This window comes from Dendrobates tinctorius, unplaced genomic scaffold, assembly GCF_039654945.1.
Source record: "Dendrobates tinctorius isolate UK_male_01 unplaced genomic scaffold, ASM3965494v1 ptg000319l, whole genome shotgun sequence".
Taxonomy (NCBI): Eukaryota; Metazoa; Chordata; class Amphibia; order Anura; family Dendrobatidae; genus Dendrobates; species Dendrobates tinctorius.
The window spans coordinates 2082501-2104993 of NW_027361986.1; the positions used below are offsets into that span (position 1 = coordinate 2082501).

General features: G+C 42.8%; 1 protein-coding gene across 3 annotated transcripts in view; it reads right to left on the reverse strand.

Moving 5' to 3' along the window:
- Nucleotides 1-22493, reverse strand: part of TESPA1 (thymocyte expressed, positive selection associated 1) — a 46157-nt gene that overhangs the window by 4871 nt on the left and 18793 nt on the right. Inside the window, exon 1 of one of the 3 annotated variants that reach the window (XR_012227089.1) lies at nucleotides 13583-13717. The exons of 1 other annotated variant lie outside the window; for it this stretch is intronic. The gene's annotated coding sequence lies outside the window, so the exon portion shown is untranslated. Of the gene's footprint in view, nucleotides 1-13523; nucleotides 13718-22493 lie in introns of those variants that run through there. One more of the 3 variants, XR_012227090.1, reaches the window with a different exon arrangement.

Sequence of the window (22493 nt, forward strand, 5' to 3'; positions counted from 1 at the left end):
GTTGGCATTACATTGATTCGGTAGCGGAATCAGTGGTACGGACCATTCTCCAAAGAGTTCCAGGAGCTGGTTTTCCAAAAATAATACAAGGCCAGATATTGCTAGCGCTACTGTGAGTAGCCTGCGTGACCTAAATGGCTATTATTATCTCCGAACTTGTATCCCATCTAGCACATCTATTACATCATCGGTCAACAATTCAAATTGGCGCTGCCAGCAGCTGACCTTGATGATTTGCCCAAGTATATTTAGCTTGGCAGAACATTCCTCAGACATAGTAACATAGTAACATAGATTTGAAGGTTGAAGGAAGACCTTATGTTATCTAGCTCAGCCTATTTTTAATGCAGCTGCTCTGCATTGTTGATCCTGGGGAAGGTAAAAAACCCACAGAGTAGAAGACAATTTTCTCCATAGGGAAAAAAAATTTGTTCCCCTAAGCTGGGTGAACCATCTACCTATAATATTCTGTTATTGGTAACCTTCTATACTGTTACTCACAAGAAAAGAATCCATTCCTTTCTTAAATTCATTCAGTGAGTTGGCCATCACCACTTCCTCAGGAAGAGAATTCCAGAGCCTCACTGCTCTTACCGTGAAGAACCCTCTTCTATGCTGGTGCAGAAATTGTCTTTCCTCCAAACGAAGAGAATGTCCCCTTGTACTTGTCACAGTCCTTGGCACAAACAGTTCATTGGAGAGATCTCTGTATTGCCCTCTGATATACTTGTACATATATATTAAGTCTCCCCTAAGTCTCCTCTTTTCTAGAGTAAATAGACCTAATTTTGATAACCTTTCTTGGTATTGTAGTGAAACAACTCCATTTACCATTTTAGTAGCTCGCCTTTGAACCCTTTCAAGTTCAGTAATGTCTTTCTTGAGCACCGGCGTCCAAAATTGCACACAATACTCCAAGTGTGGTCTGACGAGTGATTTATACAGAGGGAGAATTATGTTTTCATCTCGTGTCCCCAGACCTCTTCTAATGCATCCCATGACCCTATTTGCTTTGGTGGCAGCTGCCTGACACTGGGCACTCCAATTTAGCTTCTTATTGACTAAGATGCCTAAGTCTTTTTCCATGTCTGATTTCCCCAGCAGTTTCCCATTTAGTAAGTAATTGTAGCATCTGTTTCTCCTTCCCATGTGCATAACCTTACACTTATCTGTGTTAAACCTCATTTGCCATTTTTCAGCCCAATTCTCCAATTTACTCAAATCTGTCTGTAGTTGCAAACTGTCCTCCTTTGTGTTAACTACCTTGCATAGTTTTGTATCATCTGCAAATACTGATATTTTACTGTGCAAGCCATCCACTAGATTATTAAAAAATATATTAAATAGTAGGGGGCCAAATACAGAACCCTGTGGTACCCCACTAGTAACCCTGGCCCAATCTGAGTATGCACCATTAATAACCACTCTTTGTTTTCTATCACTAAGCCAGCTGCCTACCCATCTACACACATTTTCCCCTAGCCCAAGCTTTCTCATCTTACTTACCAATCTTTTATGTGGGACAGTGTCAAATGCTTTAGAGAAGTCGAGATAAATAACATCCAATGATTCTCCTTGGTCCATTTGAGAGCTTACATCCTCATAGAAGCTGATCGGTTAGTTTGACAGGAGAGATCCTTCATAAATCCATGTTGATATGGAGTTAAACATTTATTAACATTGAGATATTCCATAATGGTATCCCTTAGAAACCTTTCAAAAATTTTACCCACAACAGATGTTAAGCTAACCGGCCTATAGTTTCCAGGTTCCTTTTACACCCCTTTTTGAATATTGGTACCACATTTGCTTGCCGCCAATCAAAAGGAACAGACCCTGTTTCTATAGAGTCTTTAAATATAAGGAATAGAGGCCTGTCTATCACATTACTTAACTCCCTTAATACCCGAGGGTGAATGCCATCAGGGCCTGGTGATTTGTCAATTTTAATCTTACTAAGGCGGTTCTGCACTTCTTCCTGGTATGGCAGGTAATACTTAATGGGGAGTTTACATTATCACTCTGCATTTCCCCTGGCAAATCCTTTTCCTGTGTGAACACTGTTGAGAAAAAAGTATTTAAAACATTTGCTTTTCCCACATTGCTCTCTATGATTTCACCCTCATTGTTCTTTAAAGGGCCGACACCATCAATTTTAATGATTTTACTGTTTATATAATTAAAGAATAGTTTGGGGTTTCTTTTACTTTCCTTAGCAATGAGTCTCTCAGTTTCCACTTTTGCTAAATGTATTTGTTTTTTACACATTTTATTTTTTTCTCTATAACTTTTTAATGCTTCTTTATTGCCTTCTTGTTTTAGCTTCTTAAACGCCTTGTTCTTGTTATTTATTGCCCTTTTTACATCCTTATTTAGCAACATTGGTGTTCTCCTGTTCCTAGCCCTTTTATTTCTGTACGGTATGGCTAACTCGCAGTGGGTGTGTAAAACTGATTTAAATATTTCCCATTTATTTTCTGTGCTCCTATTTTTGAGGACAATGTCCCAATCAATTCGGCGAAGGTCCTCTCTAAGCTGATCAAACTTTGCTTTCCTGAAATTCAGCGTTTTTGTAACCCCCTTCCAGGGCACCTTACTGAAGGACAAGTGGAATTGTATTATATTGTGGTCACTGTTCCCTAGGTGCCCATCGACTCGTACTTCTGTTATTCTATCTGGCCTGTTGCTTAAAATTAAGTCCAGAAGAGCTGTCCCTCTAGTTGGGCCCTGCACAAGTTGTGACAGATAATTATCCTTGGTCACTGACAGAAATTGGTTTCCTTTCTGAGATATGCAGGTTTCAGTTTCCCAGTCTATGTCGGGGTAGTTAAAGTTTCCCATAATAATCACATCATTGTGATTTAAAACATTTGCTTTTCCCACATCGCTCTCTATGATTTCACCCTCATTGTTCTTTAAAGGGCCGACACCATCAATTTTAATCATTTTACTGTTTATATAATTAAAGACTAGTTTGGGGTTTGTTTTACTTTCCTTAGCAATGAGACAACCATTAATAATCTCACTGATAGCAGCCAAGGAGTGCAAGCGCATGCACTGCTGTGTATGGTGCTCATACTCAATACGGAATATTGATGTTTTGAAAATTTAGTTTCCACTTTTTTCATCATTTGCATAACACTAACATGTCCATTCATCCAGTGATTTCCATAACTCCAATCTGTCTTGAATGCTGCAGCCAGGATCATATTCCTCACCAATCGTTACACCGATGCCTCTACCTTGTGCCAGTCATTACACTGGCAACCCATCCACTCCAGAATTCAGTATAAACTTATTACCCTCACCCACAAAGCCCTCCATGGCTCAGCACCACCCTACATCTCCTCCCTTGTTTCATTATACCATCCTATCCGTGCCCTCCGTTCTGCTGATGACCTGAGGTTAGCATCCTCTATAATCAGAACCTCCCACTCCCGTCTCCAAGACTTTACACGTGCTGTGCCAATTCTTTGGAATGCACTTCCCAGGTCAATACAATTAGTCCCTAATCCCCACAATTTAAGCGTGCCCTGAAAACGCATTTATTCAGACTGGCCTATCGCCTCAACATATTAACCCCTTCACTACCAAGGGTGGTTTGCACGTTAACTACCGGGCCAATTTTTACAATTCTGACCACTGTCCCTTTATGAGGTCATAACTCTGGAACGCTTCCATGGATCCCGGTGATTCTGACATTGTTTTCTCGTGACATATTGTACTTCATGTTAGTGGTAAAATTGCATTCAAATAACTTGCGTTTATTTGTGAAAAAAACGGAAATTTGGCGAAAATTTTGAAAATTTTGCAATTTTCCAACTTTGAATTTTTATGCCCTTAAATCACAGCGATACAGCACACAAAAAACTTAATACATAACATTTCCCACATGTTTACTTTACATGAGCACAATTTTGGAACCAAAATTTTTTTTTGTTAGGAAGTTATAAGGGTTAAAAATTGACCAGCGATTTCTCATTTTTGCAACACCATTTTATTTTTAGGGACCACTTCACATTTGAAGCCACTTTGAGGGGTCTATATGATAGAAAATACTCAAAAGTGACACCATTCTAAAAAATACACCCCTTAAGGTGCTTAAAACCACATTCAAGAAGTTTATTAACCCTTTAGGTGCGTCACAGGAATTTTTTGAATATTAAAAAAAAAAATGAACATTTAACTTTTTTTCACAAAAAAAATACTTCAGGTTCAATTTTCTTTATTTTACCAAGGGTAACAGGAGAAATTGGACTGCAAAAGTTATTGTGCAATTTGTCCTGAGTACGCTGATACCTGATATGTGGGGGGGAACCACTGTTTCGGCGCATGGCAGGGAAGGAGCGCCATTTGACTTTTTCAATGCAAAATTGGCTGGAATTCAGATCGGACGCCATGCCGGGTTTGGAGAGCCCCTGATGTACCTAAACAGTGGAAACCCCCCAAGTGACCCCATTTTGGAAACTAGACCCCCCAAGGAACTTATCTAGATATGTGGTGAGAACTTTGAACCCACAAGGGCTTCACAGAAGTTTATAACGTACAGCGGTACAATTAAAAAATCATATTTTTTCCACAAAAATGATCTTTTCACCCCCAATTTTTATTTTTCCAAGGGTAACAGGACCCTAAAAGTTATTGTGCAATTTGTCCTGAGTACACTAATACCCCATATGTGGGTGTAAATGACTATTTGGGCGCATAGCAGAGCTCGGAAGGGAAGCGGCGCCATTTGACGTTTTTGGCTAGAATTGAGATCGGACACCATGTGGCGATTGGAAAACCCCTGATGTACCAAAACACTAGAAACCCCCCACAAATGACACCATTTTGGAAACTAGACCCCCCAAGGAACTTATCTAGATGTGTGGTGAGCACTTTGAACCCCCCAGTGCTTCACTGAAGTTTATAACGTCCGGGCGTGAAAATAAAAAAATCGTATTTTTTCCACAAACATCATCTTTTAGTCCTCATTTTTTTATTTTCCCAAGGATAACAGGAAAAATTGGACCCCAAAAGTTGTTGTCCAATTTGTCTTGAGTACGCTGACACCCCATATATGGGAGAAAACTACTGTATGGACACACGTCAGGGCTCGGAAGGGAAGTAGTGATGTTTTGGAATGCAGACTTTGATGGAATCGTCTGTGGGTGTCATGTTGCCTTTGGAGAGCCCCTAATGTACCTAAACAGTAAAAACCCCCCACAAATGATCCCCTTTTTGGAAACTAGACCCCCTGAGGAACTTATCTAGATGTGTGGTGAGCACTTTGAACCCCCAAGGGCTTCACAGAAGTTTATAATGCCCAGGCATGAAAATAAAAAAATCGTATTTTTTCCACAAACATGATCAATTAGTCCCCAATTTTTTTATTTTCCCAAGGGTAACAGGAGAAATTGGACCCCAAAAGTTGTTGTCCAATTTGTCCTGAGTACGCTGATACCTCATATGTGGGAGAAAACTACTGTATGGGCACACATCAGGGCTCGGAAGGGAAGTAGTGACGTTTTGGAATGCAGACTTTGATGGCATGGTCTGTGGGTGTCATGTTGCTTTTGGAGAGCCCCTGATGTACCTAAACAGTGGAAACTCCCCACAAGTGACCCCATTTTGGAAACTAGACCCCCTAATGAACTTATCTAGATGTGTGGTGAGCACTTTGAACCCCCCAGTGCTTCACAGAAGTTTATAACGACCGGGCGTGAAAATAAAAATATCGTATTTTTTCAACAAACATCATCTTTTAGTCCCCAATTTTTTTATTTTCCCAAGGGTAACAGGAGAAATTGGACCCCAAAAGTTGTTGTCCAATTTGGCCTGAGTACGCTGATACCTCATATGTGGGAGAAAACTACTGTATGGGCACACGTCAGGGCTCGGAAGGGAAGTAGTGACGTTTTGGAATGCAGACTTTGATGGATTGGTCTGCGGGTGTCATGTGCTTTTGGAGAGCCCCTGATGTACCTAAACTATTGAAACCCCCCACAAGTGACCCCATTTTGGAAACTAGACCCCCCACGGAGCTTATCTAGATGTGTGGAGAGCACTTTGAACCCCCAAGTGCTTCACAGAAGTTTATAACGCCTGGGCGTGAAAATAAAAAAAACATTTTTTCCGCAAAATTATATTTTTGCCCCCAATTTTTTATTTTCCTAAGGGTAACTGGAGAAATTGGACCCCAAAAGTTGTTTTGTAATTTGTCCTGAGTAGTCTGATACCCTACATGTGGGGGTAAAACACTGTTTGGGCGCATGGCAGAGCTTGGAAGGGAAGGAGCACCATTTGACTTTTTCAACGCAGAATTGGCTGGAATTGAGATCAGACGCCATGTTGCCTTTGGAGAGCACCTGATGTGCCCAAACAGTGGAAACCCCCCAATTATAACTCCAACCCTAACCTCAACACACCCCTAACCCTAATCTGAGCCCTAGCCCTAACCCTAGCCCTAGCCCTAACCCTAGCCCTAACCCTAACCCTAGCCCTAACCCTAACCCTACCCTAACCCTAACCCTAGCGGGAAAATGGAAATAAATACATTTTCTTTTAGTTTTATTATTTTTCCCTTACTAAGGGGGTGATAACGGGGGGTTTGATTTACTATTTATGGCGGTTTTTATGTTTGGCGGCTGTCACACGCTAAAAGACGCTTTTTATTGTAAAAGTAGTTTTTGCATCACCACATATTGAGAGCTACAATTTTTCCGTATTTTGACCCACCGAGTCATGTGAGGTCTTATTTTTTGCGGGACGAGTTGACGTTTTTATTGGTACCATTTTCGGGCACATGACATTTTTTGATCGCTTTTTATTCCGATTTTTGGGAAGCAGAATGAACAAAAACCAGCATTTCATGAATTTCTTTTGGGGGGGTGCGTTTACACCGTTCCGCGTGCGGTAAAATTGATAAAGCGTTTTTATTCTTCGGGTCAGTACGCTTACAGCGATACCTCATTTAGGTTGTTTTTTTATGTTTTGTCGGTTTTTTGCAATGAAAACAATTTTATATGAAAAATTATTTTTGTATCGCTTTATTCTGCGAGCTATAACTTTTTTATTTTTTTGCGGATGACGCTGTTTGGTGGCTCGTTTTTTGCGGGACAAGATGACGTTTTCAGCGGTACCATGGATATTTATATGTGTCTTTTTGATCGCGCGTTATTGCACTTTTTGTTCGGTGGTATGATAATAAATCATTATTTTTTGCTTCGTTTTTTATTTTTATTTTTTAAGGGGTTCGCTAAAGGGGTTAACTAATGGGACAGTTTTATAGGGCAGGTCATTACGGACGCGGCGATACCAAGTATGTGTACTTTTATTGTTTTTGTTTTTTTTTATTTTGAAAAAATGGATTTATTGGGGAATATTTTTATTTTTTTTTACTAATTTATTTAGCGATTTTTTTTTTTAATTATTTTTAACACTTTTTTTTTTTTTTTTTACTTTATTACCTTGTCCCAGGTGGGACATCACTGTCCTGTGACAGATCGCTGATCTGTCACATCACAGATCACTGTGACAGATCAGTGATCTGTCACAGGCATTGCTGCAGACTTCCTCATGCCTGCGCTTTGCAGGCACTGAGGAAGCCAGCTTCCTCAGGCCCCCGAAGGCCCCCGTCGCCATCTTGGATTCGGGGGCCTGGAGGAAAGGAGCCCCCCGCAGCAGCGCTGCACATTGCGCTGCTGTGGGGGGCTCAGGGAAGCACGGAGGGAGCCCCCTCCCTGCCGATGCGTCCCTTTAACCCCCGGTACACCGCGATCGCGTTTGATCGCGGTGTGCAAGGGGTTAACGTGTCGGGGGCGGTCCGTGACCGCCCCTGACACATTGTGCCGGGTGTCAGCTATGATAATTAGCTGACACCCGGCCGCAATCAGCGGCGCTCACCACGTGGGCGCCGCTGATCATGGTGACGTAATATTCCGTCCATGGTAATTAGGTCCATGGTCACATGGACGGAATATTACGTCAATTGTAGGTAAGGGGTTAACCTAATCTATCCCTGTGTGGCACAGCCAAAAGTTTTACCATAACCAGGTTCCCTGCATCATGCTCCCACATTAGCCCTCTGTGTCTGTACTGTTACACACTTAACATTATGGCTGGTCCAAACAATCAGGGCAACTGTTACCACCCACCTTTCGTGTCTCCCATTTTCCTCATAGACTGTAAGCTTGCGAGCAGAGCCCTCATTCCTCTTGGTATTTGTTATAATCTATGTGATTATTGCTATGCTGTAATGTCTATTGTCTGTACAAGTCCCCTCTGAAATGTAAAGTGCTGCGGAATATGTCGGCGCTATAGAAATAAAATGTATTAGTATTATATTATAATTCCATGACTTATAATTCATCATGTTGCAATTTCAATGTTAAGTAGTGTATTTTTTTTCTTTTTTGACGACTCAGATGGTGGTGAAGGTTGGAGTGCTGAGATGAGTTTTAAGCATGATTGCATATATGGTTTATCTTATTGATTTTAAAGTGCATTGTAAAGTAAAGACTAATAAACTCTATTAAAAAAACGCTTGGTGAATTTGAAAGTCTGAAGTGTTTAAAAGACAATAAAAAACCTAAATATACATATGAACAGCAAGTCGTTATCCCATGCTAATTAATAGGACCATTCTTTCGGTTATTTTGTTGGCAGTTATTCCAAATTTTATGTAGTCACTAAAAAAAGGTCTAAAAAGAATCAGTGTTAACACACCCTAAGTGCTATCTTTACCTCTAGTCAAGTATAATATATTGTACAGTATATCATTGGCTATAAAGTATAATCTACAGTGCTCAGCATAAATGAGTACATCCTCTTTGAAAAGTAAGATTGTAATTAACACCTCACTGAATACAAAAACAATTTCCAGAATTTTGACAAGACTGAGTTTCAGAGAGCATGTTTTAACGCATAATTTTAAGGTAAGGTTAAAAATTAGTGATGAGCGCAAGTGTTCATTCCTCGAGTTTGCCAAGGGTCCTCAGGTATGCACCGAGTATATTGGGTGCTTGAGTAAGATGTTCGCATCCCGGATCCCGCATGTTTCGCGGCTGTTAGACACAAAACATGGAGGGATTACCCTTGTTTGTCAGGCAATCGCCGCATGTTTTGTGGCTGCCTAACAGCGACAAAGCATGCTCAATCACCCGCAATACTCGGCGATTACTTGAGCACACTTGGCAAACTCTAGTAACGATCACTTGTGCTCATCACTATTAATAATATGACTTTCATTACAAAAGCCTTAGTTTTATTCAAGTCGTTAATGCACAAATGAATACACCCCACATCAAAAACTACTACATGTAGTATTTTGTATGATTTCAATGATTTTTAAGGACAACACCAAGTCTTTTAGGCATGGAATGAACACACTGGGGACATATTGCAACTTTTATCTTTTTTCATTCTTTAAGAATGCCTGGATGCTGTATGAAGAGTGATGCTCAACTTGTCTCTTCAGAATTCCCCATAGGTTTACGAGTGGTAGGGCCGGCTCCAGGTTTTGGTGTGCCCCGGGCGAAAAAGTCTCAGTGGGCCCCTTTAACACATACCACGACTCTTAATGTGCAGATACAGCAGAGAAATATAGGTATAGTACAATGACAAAGGTTTCGCTTAGTTCTTACCTTACAGTAACATGAGTGTTATCTATTGTACATTCTACAACAGAAGCCACTGAATCCTTGCAGTGCACAGTGCATTCCCTGGGGGTAATTCAAAAGTTTTCATCTCAGACCGGACAGTATAGTCCTCCATACAGTATCATGAGCCCCATATATTGCTCCATACAGTATCATGAGCCCCATATATTGCTCCATACAGTATCAAGAGCCCCATATATTGCTCCATACAGTATCATGCGCCCCATATATCGCTCCATACAGTATCATGAGCCCCATGTATTGCTCCATACAAAACAATGGGCCCCATATAATGCACCATGCAGAATAATGGGCGCCATATAATGCTCCATATAGAATGTTGGGCACCAAATAATGCTTCATAGACAATGGGCTCCATACATAAAAAAATAAATAATCAAATACTAATCTCTCCTCATTCCTCGCTAGCTGCAGCGTCGGTCTCCTCAGCTCCGGTGTCCTCAGCCTCCTCTGTCTCCCTGCACTGCCCAACACAGTGGGCATGCTGTAGTGACGTCATTGCGCCCTCAGACGTTGCAGATATGAGACGCTGAAGAGACCGGACCCACAGCCAATGGGGAACGAGGAGAGGTAAGTGTTACGGGGCTGGCGGAACGCACCAAATAATAAAGATGAAATAATATATAAGGTGCATTCGCAGCCCTGGGCCCACCGTGCAGAGGTGACCAACTGCTGCTGAACAATGAGGGAAAGGCATGTAGGAGTAAAGCTGGACACGAGTGTGTAATCCCGGACCCGGAGCTAACAGACACGTGCGCCGTTACTTCACGTAACACGTGCCTGCCAGCGAACAACCGCAACCTGTTAGCATCACAGGTCACAGGGTGTGAACTGTTATGATTGGATCACTGGGGAGGAAAGCAAGACCAAGCTAAGCCACAGAAAACCAGAGAGGTTGGTAACTAAGCAGACTGCAGACCCCTGATCCTATCCACACAACTAGCAGTAGCCGTGGAGCGTACCTACGATGATTCTAGACGCCTCGACACAGATGGAGAACTAAAAAGGCCTAAAGCAAGAAAGGGGAAATCTAAACTGCCACAGAGCAGACCCCAAAGGAATAGATATCCCCCAAACATATATTATCGGTGAGACAAGATGAAAACACAAACGCAGGTAGGAAAATAGGCTGAGCAAACAGTGGGGCCCAAACTAACTAGACAGGACAGGAAAGGAAAGATACTGTCTGCAATCATGCAAAAAACCCTGCAAAAAATGCCCAACACGTCTGATAGAAAAAATACTGAAGTCACTAGAGTTCGCCCACTATATCAGCACTCTGGTATATTCTGAAAACAGAGCAAAGAGAGGCCAATCTAATAAGGGACAAAAACAAACTGGCACAAACAGTAACATAAGGATGGAAATTCAGCACAGCCCCAGCCGGGGCTGGCTGACCACACAAAACTGAAATAGACAGAACCAAATAAAATGTGAACAATAGCAAAAGAACACTTAGCTTGATCATGCAGGGACTGAACTGGAAACTAAGACCTCAGGAGGCAGGAAAAAAATCACCAGCAGGGATAGAGGGAGTCGGCTGTCTTAAATCCAATCAGAAACTCCAGATGCCCAATCGTCCTCCTCATTATCAGGTGGCACACCTCTGTTAATTAGATCAGCTCCATTACCTCCTGTAACTACCAGAGGGAGCCCGGAAAGTTCACTAGTATCCAGAGGTAGGCCAGAAAGTGAATTCACAACAGTGAACCACTGCTGCAACGTGTGCAGTATCCGTCCTGGCGGACGCCACTAACCAGCCTAATAACCGGGCTGGAAAGTGCTACTACAGCGCATGGCGTAACTTGCGGATGCTGCGATAGCAGTAGCAAAGGAGGCCTATACTGGCCGACGTCCTAGGACCTAACGGTGGATGTGGAGCAACACTGTGGCGCTATACAGTGTAGAGCTAACGTACTGACTCTAATCCCTCTCCCTAACACATACGTAACATCCAAGGAGGAGGGAATTATAATACGTCAGTCACCAGGCTCATTCATCCAACATCACATATACACCAAATGCGTTAGCCTCAGAGTCTATCATAGCGCATGGCGGGGCGGCCATGCGAGCCTTTTATAGCCGTGCCCTTCCGGAACATTCCTGATCCTTCACATGGGCCAATCAGAACTGGAGAAGGACCTGAGCATGTGACTCCCGATCCCCAATGGGAGATTGTCTCCTGAGCATGCTCAGTGGAGCGAAAGGAAGACTTAGACTCTGGAGTCAGTCTTTTGCTGCTGGACAGACTGCATTGCCATAACTAAACCAGAGGCAGAAGCAGCAACCAAACCCACGATGCTGGTGTGGGCAGAATGCCAGGATCGTGGAGTTTGCTGAGCAGGCTCCACTGCGGCCGGAGGAAAATGGGAGACCGCAGATGGCAAGGCTTGGGATTCCCGCTGTGCAGCGCCTGGAACCTGACGCCTAACAGTAAGTATTTCAAACATTAAAAAGCACAGGGGGCGCAATGTGTTCCAATGTCCACAATAATGAGTGGATTCCCCCCTGCTTGCTTAGGACCCTGGCACTTGCCCAGGTGGTAACGCCAGCCCTGACTGCACAGGCTCTCCCAGGGTTTCCTGCAGTCAATCAGTTGCAGCTTCACTCTCCCTTTTTGTCGAATGTAGCTGACATTCAAGGAAAGCTAGAGAGCAGCAGCTCCGACCTATTCAGAATAACAGTTTCTTCCAAAGGAAGGGAGAGTGAAGCAGCCACTGATTGGCTCCAGAGCTTGCAGGACAGAAGGTCATGTGAGCGCGAGTTCAGCCATCGCTGTAACAGCACCAGCACCCGAGGAGAGTGCAGGTTGCTTTTTTTTTTTTCTTTGCTAGTTTGTTTTTAAAAGGGGAATATGGCAATTGAAAAGAGGTTGTCCAAGTAGCGGACAGCCCTTCTAATCTTTTATGGGATTTCCAAGCACTGCTCTTAGATTTTTCCCATAGCCCTATACTGAATGAATGGAGCACTCGACCTGCTGCTCCAATTTCTAATGTGGCTAAAAATCTCTGTTCTGCTGATTGGTGAGGGTCCAAATAGTCAAGTCATCACGTTTAGGAAGTGGAAAAAAAAAAGGGAGGTTGTCCGGAGAGGAAAACAAGTGAACTCAGCCTAATAATTTTGGAGACTAACAGCCGTTTCACCTATAAAACCAAGTAGCCATTAAGATCGGCCGCACATGTTAAACAGCTATTTTGTAGCCAAACTGAGTGATTGCGCTACACTCTTTCACTGCTCCCCTGCACAGAATGGTTGCTGGGTACAGAAGCATCCTTCTAATTTTAGAACTTCAAAGTGTAATATTGTCAAGAAGAGTGACAAGAGTGACATTTTCTCAGCCAAAGTGCAAACTGTGATGTCCAAACTGGCAGAGGGTCTATCTACCTGAACGCAATCGCCTCATGAACCATACATTTGGGTCAGGAGACCCTCACTCGGCCGGTCTTGATATAGACTATATATAATACAAGGTACACACAAGGAACGATACTGACTCACATACAAGGGTAACAAAAAAATATATACATATCTTGGAGCAAGTCACAGGGCCCCGAGGCCGCCACAGGCCACCAGCCCAGAGATCCCTGCATAGACCTATCTAGAGATCTCTGGGGTGCTGTCCTGGCAAGGGTTCAGTCTCTCCCCAGGCTGAGGCTGATAACAGAGAACAGGAGCATCACACTGCATATGGATCTACATGCTGCAGGCATGACCTACATGTTTACTGCACAATGTGACATGCCCAGGGCTGTGTGTGACCACATACTTGCAGCATGCACAGCCGTGTCCTCAGTGTGCAGCCATCCCTCTCTGTTGCTGCACATTACAGCCCCAGAGCTGGCAGTCCCCGCACAGACTCACCCTCCCCCCAAGCTAGGGGCCGTCCATGTCCAGTACACTCCAGTACACTCACACTGTACCTCTCCTCTCAGGGTCACCGGTAATATGTCGGAACTTCTGGGATCGGAAGGTAATGCACTTCCGGTTAACTGAAGAACCATAGAGGAAAAGGTGCATGCAGACAAGCTCCACGATGAGGGAGAGTGCAGAGTGTCTCTGGCGTAGCAGTGCATGTCGGGATACATCTACTCCGCCGCACACACTACGTCTTTCAGGTGTGTGCGGCGGAGGCGGACAGTCACTGCACTGTGCGGTGCGCTGTATGCCAGACAGCATGAGTGGGCCCCCCCGTTTCACCAGGGCCCCGGCACTTGCCCGGGTGCGCCGGGTGCTGACACTGGCCCTGACGAGTGGGTTCAGATCAGCAGACACACTTAGCCACTGAATGAATTTCACCCTGTTCTTCAGAAATACAACAGATGTGTGTTTTGGATCATCGTCATGTTGGAAAAGTGCACGTCTACCAAGGGTACTGAGTGATGATAGTATCTTCTCTTTCAATCTTTCATCATTTTCATACCGTTACCAATTTTAATGTTGAGTAGTGTACTTTTTGTTTTAAAAATGTGTATTGTAAAGCTAAATCTCAAATAAGATAAAATAAAATTCATAGATTGTAAGCTTGCAAGCAGGGCCCTCACTCCTCTTGGTATCTGTTTTGATCTATGTGCTTATTGTTATGCTGTAATGTCTATCGTCTGTACAAGTCCCCTCTATAATGTAAAGTGCTGCGGAATATGTCGGCGCTATAGAAATAAAATTATTATTATTACTATTATTATATAAGTTTTGTTAAAACAATAAAAAGAAAGTTTAGTGTCTTTGAAAGCCTGAAGTATTTTATAGTCATTTTCCCATACAAATTAATAGGACCAGCCTTTGGATTATTTTGTTAGCACTTTTTCATTGCCATATTTTTTTAAGTGGACGCATACAAAGAAAAATGGCAGAAAAAGAAGCAGTGTGAACATTGTCTAAGTCCTCTCCGTATATGTAGTCACACATAATATATATCTCTGACTATACAGTATAATCTACATGTAGCATAGCTTTACTTTGTGTACAGTAGCAAATAACATGTCTTACCTGGAACTGGTTTTAGTGGTAGTGTTGGAGGCTATACTTTTATGCGTGTTCATGATGTTGAGATCTGGGATGTCTAATGTAACACTGATAATAAAACAAAGTAACATCAACAGAAGACTAACATAATGTTCACCATGAATTTATGTTGTAAAAGTTTGCTTCTATATTCACATACAGTTTTTTTGCAGCAAATCCTCACCAAAATCCTCCTCAAAAAGAGCTTCAAACCCCCCTGGAAAATGTTTACAATACATTTCTATGGGAAATCCTTATGAGCAGCCTAAGGGAGTTTGAAAATTGTCTGATGGAAGAAAAGTGCTAGTCACCCCTTTAAAGAAACCTCTTCAAACCAGTTACTATCCAATCAAATGGCTGTAAAGAATTCTTCAGGAAAAAAAATTCCTTCCAAAACTCTTGAAAACCTCTTCAAAAATCTTTTTAGTAAACACCTCAAGAAGAAAAAAACTTCTCCAAAAACTCCCCAAAACAGGCAAATTTCCTGAAAAGCTTTCCTCTTGAAAAACTCATGTCTTTTGAACTCTTTAAAAAAAATTCTGTGTGAAAATAGACTTACATTTCTATATGAACATTATAGGAGCATTACTTTTTAGAGCACCTGACATCTTCTTTCTCATTATCTCTGAGTCTGTAACCAACATCCCTACTTACACTTTCACATACAATCCACAAAAAGGTTTAAGGTTGTCTGTAGAACCACCTCAAAGCTGAATTTGCAGGGAAACAAAATCTGTAAAAGCTAAAGAGCGCACCAATAATGTTAAGCCAAAAATACATGCATTTAATTTAAAAAATAGCCCCAAAGGTGGACAACCCTTTTAAGGAATCTTTTCCCTTTGTATACTGCTTCTATCACCTAATATGCATCATAATGTATGTCCCTACAGCTCCATTATATCCCCACAATAGAGAAGCATATCATGCACCATACAGAGCGTCAAGAATAGGGATGGGCGAATCTACTCGTTAGGACTCGTTACTCTGCGAGTAGTAGGGGACTCGCAGGAGTCGGTACTCTGCGAGTTTCCAAGCGATTACTCGCACAGTAACGAGTCCAATGCAAATCAATGGCAATCCTAATATTTTCAGAGTTTAATACAAGCAATCCTAGTTTCTTAGCGATTTTGTGTCCCGCTGTCAGCAGCGAGTCTTAGCGAGTCTAGGACTCCTATATACTGTATTCGGGACTCGCAGAATACAGAATATGTTAATTTTCAGAGACAGCCTAGTTTGTTAGGTGAGAAAACTGTGAAGAGCACTACTATGATTGGCTGCTGTCCATCGTGATGCCTATGTCATGTATCACAGGCAAGGCTATATATAAACCCTGCCCCCTCCATTTTGGGCACATTCCTGTGACGATCTGAGCTAGTGCAGGGCGAGTTGGAGACATAGAGCAGATCTAGGGACTGTTAGTCAGTGTAGGACCTCAAGATTCCTCACATATAACACAAAAGTTCTTTTCAGAACTACCAGGACGGAGGAGTACTGTAGAGGACTGTAGGCAGGGAGAAAGGCAGGAGCAGCCTTACAGTGCATACAGCACCATCCTCAGAGCTTAGCTTACTCACTCAGCTTCCATCAGAGCTGAAATCAGAAGCATAGCTGAGCAAATTTTCTTTTTTTTTTCCACCAGATATTATTGGGGTCATATTTACCCCTGCAGCGTTATTGTTTCTGTGGCAGACCAGTGCGTTGCTGCTATCTATCCCACCAGCTAATAGCACGCACGCTGCCTGCTTGTGTGCACTAAACAATTTTTTCAGGGAGAGTGCGTTGCTTCTCTGCTAAGTTACAGCACGCACTTCACCCCAGAGCGGTGACGCAGACAGCACCACAGTCCACCTAGGTGACTGCCTTTGCGCACTAAACAATTTTTTCAGGGAGAGTGCAGGGCTTCTCTGCTACCAGCTAATAGCATGCACGTTACCTTCCTGCTGTGCCAATACGCATCACTAGCCTTGATTGTCCTCCTATTACAGTCCCCTGTAGTTATCCCCTTTGCACTGTGCATCCCCTGAGACTACAGCACGGGTCACATCACATCCCCCAGTGAAGCAGACCCCGGCCCGGTGCTGGGTACCACGGTTTCAGTGCGTCACAGACGCCAATGGTGACACAAGAAATCTCACTCTCTCCTAATCCAAAAAAGGGTACAGTAAAAGAAAATAGAAGAAATGACATCACATAACTCTTACCCATGTTTGCCTGCCCATCTTCTCCAGCGTGATCAAATGACGGGAACATACTTCTGGCGATGGACCTCCAAGCCATATTTCGCTGTCTTTCATCACCATAGCCAGGGTGGGTGGGCTGCCACAGCTGGGGCCACTCTTCAACCAGGCCGATCAGCCTCTCTGTATCACGTCTGCTACACATCTTTGGTGGGCCTGTGTGTGCAGATCTGATCGCCCTGTGTGTGCAGATCAGATCGCCCTGTGTGTGCAGATCAGATCTGCCTGTGTGTGCAGAATATCAGATCAGCCTGTGCAGTAAATCGGTTAGCACAGGCGACTTCCTGTTTAGCTTCTAGCGTGATGTAGAAACGATTTTCTGTGCTTTAGGGATGAATTCTAAATCGCTAACCTAGGGGCCACTTGCGAGAGTAAAGAGTAAAAAAATGGCAGCACAGGAATCGCTGCAATACTCGCATCCCCATTCATTAACATTGGACTCGCTAGACTTGCGACGAATAGCGAGTTTCCGAGTCGGACTCATTAGAGTCTAGCGATTCCGAGTATTTCAGGATTCGCCCATCCCTAGTCAAGAACATAGACAATGTGGCATCATGCACATGGAGTGTTTATTAGTTACCTTATACTTCTCCTTTGGTGATTAGATGAAAGAGCTGCTAAAACAGAAAAGATAAATCAGAAAATAATTTTATCTACCCAAGATTAAAGAGGACCTTTCATCAGTTTTAGCATGTCAAACTGACCACTTCGAGGAATAATGGCTGCAGAGATGAGTGAGATGTAGTTTTTATTTTGTAATTTCTCCGCACTGTTGTGAAGATGTTAGCTTGTAAAGTTTAGGTTATAATTTTTGTTAAGTTACCAGAGATTTGCCTCTGTGTGTGTGTTCTTCCCCCTGACCAAGGTTGACCAATCATAAGCCAGCAGCAATATACAGTCGACAAAAGAACTTGCATTCCTATCTTTACTGATCTCTGCAGCTACTCTGTAGAGATACAGCAGAACTGAGTTATGTATCAATACAAACACTTCCAGATCTCACCTCACAATGCTGCAAACTCTCTCACTCCCCACACTGACTACTATGAAATGAGAACTAGAATTTTTTCTAATCATACATAGCCCAGTTCAGCTGTATCTCTACACAGTAGCTGTAGAGTTAGGTATCAATACAAACACTTCCAGATCTCATGTCACAACGCTGTTAGCTCCTACCCTCCCATTACATTAACTGCCATGAAATCAGATCTGGAAGTGTTTATAATGATACATAGTTTAGCTCTGCTGCGTGTCTACAGAGTATAGATCAGCAAAGAGAGAAGGTCATGTTCTTTTGTCCTCTGCATGACGCTGCCTGCTTATAATTGGTCAACTTCATACAGGGGAAGAAGTATATACCCCCAGACACAAATCCCTGTCAATAACCAGTAGAACTTTTCATAAATTAAAACCTAAATTTTGCAAGCTAATATCTCTGCACTGGAGAGAAAAAATTAAAAAAGCAAACTCCATTTTTATTATTCTCTGCAGCCACTGTCACATGATTTGTCAGTATTCCCACTGAGGCCCCTACTTATCACCAAAACAATTGTATCCTCCATTAAAATGGACCAGTGGTCGTGCATATGTGCTGCCATTCCATTATGTCCCTATTAAACTGAAGGAGATATCTAAACACAAATCTCAGCTTTCTCCAGTAGTCCTACAGAGAATGAATGGAGTGGTAGCACATATGCGATACCATGACCCCATCTTTATGGGTGACACAAGTGCTCTGGTCTGCTGATTGATGGGGATCGCAGCAGTCAGACCCTCACTAATCTAGCAGTTATCATCTATCTTGTATAGGGGATAACCTGTTCTTATTGGAAGACGAAATAATACCTTTCCCCATAGTCGAGGAGGAATAAAAAAGCAATTTCATATATTGCTCCCTGGTATTTTTGGAGAATGTACTATTTAGGTGCCCCATGTAACTGGTTTGAGTACCCTAGTGACAGGAAAGCTATTTAAGATTAATCTCAACCACACACTAATGGGTGTCATTATCAGATCAATAATGTGGCCTTATAGAAAGTGCAATGAGATGGGGTACTGACACCTCTTGCTATGGGTGGTAAAAAGTGTGAGAATGTTGCATAGCCCCTGAAAGTGATAAGGACCACCCATTGCACTACGTATACTGCTACATTCAAAGAACATAAAGCAAACGTAATATGGCCTGTCACTTCCGTCTTAATAATGCAAATTATAGTTGAAGTAATAAGGAAAGGTCTATGATTCTTGGCAGATTCCCTTTGACAGTAATGGAGTTGCATGACATTAGAGCCTACTCTGCTTATCAGAAGCAGCACCACTCTTGTACATGGTCTGTGTCAGGTAGATAACTATCCACTAAGTCAGGGGTTAGCTGAAATACCAGGCATTATCCATGAACAAGTATTGGTATTTTCTGGAAAACAACAATAACTTCTTTTAATTCTTTATGTCCTGTTTAAATGCAAACTTATCTGATCTTACCTTCAGTAAAGTCATCGTCCAAGCTGTTTCCTTTACTATACTGGACTGAAAAAAAAGCGTATGGTCACTTATTATTTACAATGTTCCAGTTTTATAGGTTCTGTCTCATTTACATTTTAGTTTTCTTTTTTTTATCTGGATCGTTGACGTCTGCCCAAAAGTCACTTCCTCTGCACGTAGACATTAACTGAACATCAGATATACACACAGGACCATATTCAACATGTAAGAAGAGAGAATACTTGAAGGGAAATTTTGACATGGAAGTACATTAATGTATAACTGTGTTTGTTTCTATCAATCTTTTTACCAAAGAGAGTAATGAAGAACCTGTAATCGATTACTGGGGCACATGAATTTAAAATACTGTTGCTATTTAGAAATTTTGTCCTCTTCAAATAAACTATTGTTAGATGTGTCCTTGATATATGTAGATACAAAGAAAGAATGTTACATTACAACTTAATAATGTACTAATACTAGTATTATCAATAATTGTGTAATACTGTATGTATTAGTAATATGTTTACATTTACAAAGATGTCCCAGTCTTCAGCTTGACCAACTCCAGGCTTGGTAACTCCACTTCTGGTTTGTACAAAACACGGGAGGGCATTTTATTTTGTTATCACTAGAGTTGAGCGCCTTTTGTTTTCTTAGGGTCGCGTTTCGTTTCGTGAAACCCGACTTTTCCAAAAGTCGGGTCGAGCAAGATCGTCCGATTATAGGGAAAAGTCGGGGTCGTCCCAAAACACGAAACCCAATGTAAGTCAATGGGGAATAAAAGTCGGCAGTGAGAGGAGGACAGGAAACACACCTACAGTGCCCATTTGAATGCCAAAAGCATCAATTCTTCTTACTTAAGCTTGTCAACCTTAATTAACTTCATAATACAAGTTACGCACTGAAAAATGGGGGTTATTTGGCTAAATTTGTGGGGGGGGAGGGCTGGCTGCAGGTTTTCATGTGCCCTGGGCGAAAGAGCGCCCCTTTAACACATACCACAACTCATCATGCTCCGATACGGCAGAGAAATAGCGGTATAGTACAATGAAAAATACTTCACTTTTTACATCTCATGACGAGGCCCATCTATTTCTCCATACAAAATCATTGGTCCCATATAATGTTTGAAACAGTATATGATGAGCTCCACATAATGCTACAGTATATGTTGGTCCCCATGGATGAAGCTCCACTGTCTTATGGGCCCAAATAATGCTCCAAACATAATGGGCCCCATTTCTAATGCTCTAGTGTATAATGGGCCCTGTAAATGCTGCTCCAGTGTCTGATGTCCACCTTTGGAATGTTCCAGTGTATGGTGGGCCCCATCTATCATTCTCCAGAGTATAGTGCTCCCCAAAAATTGCTGTCCCAACATAGAAAACAATCAAATAAGTCTCCTCGCTAGGGAATCCCTGTACTTGTCTGGACAGGTGCTGTAGCTTGCTTAACAGCTCGCCAGCCGTTCTCACGCCCAGTATGGATTGCACGTGATTGCACAAAGGTTAGAAAGGGTACCGTATCCCTGGATAACATGTATGGATAGCGTACACATTCAAAATATATGTCTATACAGCATGAGGCAGGCTCAGACGGTGTTAGGCCCAGTATGGATTGCACGTCATTGCACAAAGGTTAGAAGGGGTACCGTATCCCCGGATAACATGTATGGATAGCGTACACATTCAAAATATATGTCTATACAGCATGAGGCAAGCTCAGACGGTGTTAGGCCCAGTATGGATTGCACGTCATTGCACAAAGGTTAGAAGGGGTACCGTATCCCCGGATAACATGTATGGATAGCGTACACATTCAAAATATATGTCTATACAGCATGAGGCAGGCTCAGACGGTGTTAGGCCCAGTATGGATTGCACGTCATTGCACAAAGGTTAGAAGGGGTACCGTATCCCCGGATAACATGTATGGATAGCGTACACATTCAAAATATATGTCTATACAGCATGAGGCAGGCTCAGACGGTGTTAGGCCCAGTATGGATTGCACGTCATTGCACAAAGGTTAGAAAGGGTACCGTATCCCCGGATAACATGTATGGATAGCGTACACATTCAAAATATATGTCTATACAGCATGAGGCAGGCTCAGACGGTGTTAGGCCCAGTATGGATTGCACGTCATTGCACAAAGGTTAGAAGGGGTACCGTATCCCCGGATAACATGTATGGATAGCGTACACATTCAAAATATATGTCTATACAGCATGAGGCAGGCTCAGACGGTGTTAGGCCCAGTATGGATTGCACGTCATTGCACAAAGGTTAGAAGGGGTACCGTATCCCCGGATAACATGTATGGATAGCGTACACATTCAAAATATATGTCTATACAGCATGAGGCAGGCTCAGACGGTGTTAGGCCCAGTATGGATTGCACGTCATTGCACAAAGGTTAGAAAGGATACCGTATCCCCGGATAACATGTATGGATAGCGTACACATTCAAAATATATGTCTATACAGCATGAGGCAGGCTCAGACGGTGTTAGGCCCAGTATGGATTGCACGTCATTGCACCAAGGTTAGAAGGGGTACCGTATCCCCGGATAACATGTATGGATAGCGTACACATTCAAAATATATGTCTATACAGCATGAGGCAGGCTCAGACGGTGTTAGGCCCTTTTTAGGATCCGCAAGGCATAATCTGACATGTGGGCCAATGTTCCCGGTGTCAATGATGCACTGCGAGTGCTGGGTGGAGGAGCACTTTCTGGCAAATCCACATCCCTCCAGTCACGCACAAACCCTGTACCAGACCTTGCCACGCCAACATTTTCACTTGCCCCACGAGATGCATCCTCCTCCCCTAAGTAATCATCCCCATCATCCTCCTCCTCCTCCTCCTCTTCTTCATCCACCTCGTCCAGGAGAGGTCCCTGAGCAGACAATGGCTGAATGTCATCAAGGATTCCCTCCTCCTCTTCCTCCTCATCAACATTGGCTGCAGACGCCTGCTCCTTAAGGTGCGTCAAAGTTTGCATGAGCAGACGCATAAGTGGGATGCTCATGCTTAGGATGGCGTCGTCTGCGCTTACCAGCCGTGTGCATTCCTCAAAACACTGAAGGACTTTACAAAGGTC